Source organism: Ascaphus truei, chromosome 7, assembly GCF_040206685.1.
Source record: "Ascaphus truei isolate aAscTru1 chromosome 7, aAscTru1.hap1, whole genome shotgun sequence".
NCBI classification, from domain to species: Eukaryota; Metazoa; Chordata; class Amphibia; order Anura; family Ascaphidae; genus Ascaphus; species Ascaphus truei.
This window is the reverse complement of record NC_134489.1, coordinates 38,983,352-38,987,125: the sequence shown is the minus strand read 5'-3', so window position 1 is coordinate 38,987,125 and position 3,774 is coordinate 38,983,352. Positions and strand designations below refer to the sequence as shown.

The 3,774-nt window shown below is 39.6% G+C and overlaps 1 protein-coding gene across 2 annotated transcripts in view; it reads right to left on the bottom strand.

Moving 5' to 3' along the window:
- Positions 1-291: 291 nt before the first annotated feature.
- The window catches only part of CDC42SE1 (CDC42 small effector 1), a 33,947-nt gene continuing 30,464 nt past the window's right edge, over positions 292-3,774 (bottom strand). For both annotated transcript variants that reach the window (XM_075607778.1, XM_075607779.1), the window contains exon 5: positions 292-2,441. The gene's annotated coding sequence lies outside the window, so the exon portion shown is untranslated. The remainder of the gene's footprint in view (positions 2,442-3,774) is intronic.

Below are 3,774 nucleotides of genomic sequence, written 5' to 3'. Positions count from 1 at the left end.
TGATTTTTGTGCTTATGGGATATCTGTGCTGATACCTTTCTTTGATAGTCCTATTTTCGTAGTTCTCTGGAGATATTGCAATTATAGGCATTATAAGCAACACTTTATAATTTAACATTTTTTTTCCGACTGTTAGTATGGCTACAAAATTAGATGTAATTGTATACTTTTTAAAATGTAAAATATGATTTAAATTTTTTTTTTTTTTTTTTTATAAATAAAGGTCTTATGTAAGCATAGTTAAACAATAGTTGAAATTCCAAAGTCTGTTTAAATTACATCCTGGCTGCCGTCATTGGAGTACTTGTTGGTATGGGTCTGGCATAGACAGAACATTTTTCTATTATTTTTTTTTGTGCATTTTTATATAACATTTTCTTGCTGCACCTTGTTTATCCAGAATAAGGTCTTTTATTTCAGGCATCTGACCATTAGATTGATCTAAAGCATATAATGTTTATCAAGTAACATACAGATTTAACCTGTTCCCCAAAACGATAGTAAAAAACAACAACACAAAGCCCATAAGAGTGTATAATTAGTACAGCATATGAGTAGTAAGGAATTAACATAAAATGTGTATTTTTCTAGATTTATGATGTACAAATGAAAGAATTGAATGTGAACAGCTAGCTGCTGATTAGAGGTGAAACTCCAGATATTTTATAATAATATAACACTTGCAATATGCCACACTGTTCTTGATATGTTAATTGTAGGGGTAACTAGGGCAAGTTATTGGAACCAAATTGTATACCAGAATTATAACTATCTGAAATATATAGTAATGTTGCCCTGTTTTTTTTTAAAGGTGCATTCACGGTTCTAGTAGTTGTGGAAAAATATATATGGCAACAAATCTATTAACTTTCATTTACTTAACTTAAGTAATATTGCTTGTTTAACCATTTCAACAAGCTATAAATGGTCTGTCGGATAGACAGGGGAGCGCAATCTTTTTTCCCTGCGCCCCCCTGCTGTCTGTCCGCCTCGCCCCGTCCCGCCCCCCCCCCCCCCTCTCCAATCCCCGCTTACCTTGCTTCAGACACCCTGGCGTCATGACATCACATTCGTTGCCATGGCGACGCGTGACAAGGAGCGTCTAAAACAAGGTAAGTAGACATTTACAGAGGCCCTGCTGCTCCCCCTGCATTAATTGAAATGTATTCGGGAAGCGTGCGGGGGCCTCTGTAAACCCTGTGCTCCTCCCCCTCCCCCCCCCCCCCCCCGCAGCGAGTCTACTGATTCGAGGATAGATTCCTTACAAGATTATAAACAGATTTTAGCACCACCCAGGTACAGAATGGGTAGAACAGCATCTGAGGTAAGGAGGAGATAACTTGCAGCCCATCCAAATGAGATGCCTTATATTATATATATATGTATATGTAATGTTTATTTCTTGACAAATGTATTCGTTCAGACGAGTCTGTCACAATCTCCCTGTAAAAGCACATTTCGCATTAATCTTTTTCGTAATCTCCCGCTTTGACATGTAGATTAACGAAACTAAAGGACAGCCGGAAAGAACCAAATTAGCCATTTTACATTTGGAACAGTTAATAGGTTTTTTTTTTTGTTTGTATTTTAAAGAATAGTCTTTGATAACATATTTAAATTAGTTCCCCACTTGTTCTTTGTGAAAAGAATACAACAGTTTAGGAGTTTCCCTACATTCTACATAGCACCTACGAGACATACTGTATTAGAGCTAGCTCAAAGCTATATTACTTTTACTACTGATTGCTTATATGTAACGGCAACATTTTAATCTTAAATGATTTCAAAATCTTAACACTTCTTAATGCTGAGGATTAAACATGAATGGGCAAATGTAGATCATAATGTTGAGTTTTTTTTTCCTAAAGAGTACACAATCACTCAAGAACAGCTAATTACTAATTGACATCAATATGTGTATGTCATTATGTAATAATTGTAGCAGTTTCATTTTGTGCTATATTCAATTCTTTTATTTGAACGTGATGGAATGTTTGTGTTGAAGATAAAACTCTGTATGGAAGGCTTTTCCTTACGTTTCTGCCTCTATTTCTTGGGCTATTTATAAAATGGAGTGAATGTGGCTTTAGACCCAGTATCATTTTCACACTGGTTATATTTAAGAAACATCAGTCTAAGAAGTGCTTTCCGTTTCTAATTTCTGGAATTATTTCACTCATTACAACAGATACCAAAAAAACTCAGATAAATAGTCCATAACATTTTGCATCAAACATACAGTGGAAATCACTTTGGAACGAGCTATCATGAATTCAAAATGTACTACAAAAATATTGCACATTCATCAGATATTTAAATTCCCCAAAAATATTTCCAGAAAAATCATACAATTTGGAACAGTATGAATAACTTATCCAGTGACTAAACCACTGTGCTTTTCTCCTCCTGTTCACGATGGCTCTTTTTCAAACAACCTGTACCTACAAAAAATAAAAGGTAATGCTTAAATAGGTGATCAATTTTCTCACTTTTAGGGCCTCATGCAGAGAGGAGCGCTAACATGGAAAGCGCCATGTTTTGCCGAAATCTGCCTTTAGAAAGGCAGATAATGGAGAGTTTTAAAAAAAGCGCCATTTTTTTTTTCCCCCTTTGAATCTCGCCGCGCGGCTGGAGAGAAAAGAATTCTCTCCAGTGTTGAAACCGGCCGTATTCAGAGAGCAGCGAACGCCATCTAGTGGCTGTTCGCGGCAAAAAAATGGCGCGATTTTCAACTTTTTTCCTCTCCACCAAGCAGCTGGCGCTCCGCGGCCGGTGGAGGGAAAAAAAAAAACCGATTTTTTTCCCAACAGTTTCAACAGCGCTTATAGCGCTGTTTGAAACTCTCCATATGCGGAAAGGCAGTTTTATGAGTAGGGAGTAGATAAAAACTCTCCAATAAAGCTAAAATTTTTCCCCCTCTCCAATTCTGAATAGCGCTGCTCTCTGCATGAGGCCCTTAGTCTGAGAAAGGTATCTTAGACTGTTCAAACTGTCGGATAATACACAGCCATTTAATAAATACGGTTTAAAGCAGCCATTTAATAAATACCGCCAACTCCAGCCCTCAAGGACCACCTATAGGATATCTCTGTTTCAGCACAGGTGGCTCCGCTGAAACAGAGATCCTTAACCTTCCCTGTTGGTGGCCCTTGAGGATTGGAGTTGGCCAATCCTGGTTTAATCTGTTCAATGCCAGAAATCCGGTATCACCGGACTTCCAGCATTTGAGGATTTGTGATCCCTATAGCAGAGATAACATATGCCGGCTCAAGGCAACGGAAGCTGTGGAGGACCCATTGCCGTTCCATCGGACCACCCGCATTGTTGGAGCCATCTACCCAATCAGCCCCTGTAAAACAAGCATTTCCCCATGATGTCATCTGGTACGGCAATAATGGAATGGGAGTTTTGGCTGCGACCAAAACACAGAGCGTTCCACCATATGGTAGCTTGCCATGGGACACTTTGCCACAATGTAGGCTCCTGCACCCAACTGGCCACTGTCTGCCGCGTACCCAACAAACCAAGCTAGGTCTGCTGCTCCGAGAATTGCATGCCCCACTCGCTCCGACAACTGCATATTTAAATGTCCTGCGCATGACCCCTATACTGCCTAGACAGACCGCTCCGACATGACATATTTAAATGTCCAGTGAGACATTTAAAGATAGTGTGTCAGAGCGGCCTGTCTAGGCAGTGTAGTGGTCTTGCGTAGGGCATTTAACATGCAGGTGTCTGGGGCGGCAGACATGGCTTGTCGGGTAGGACGCAGGG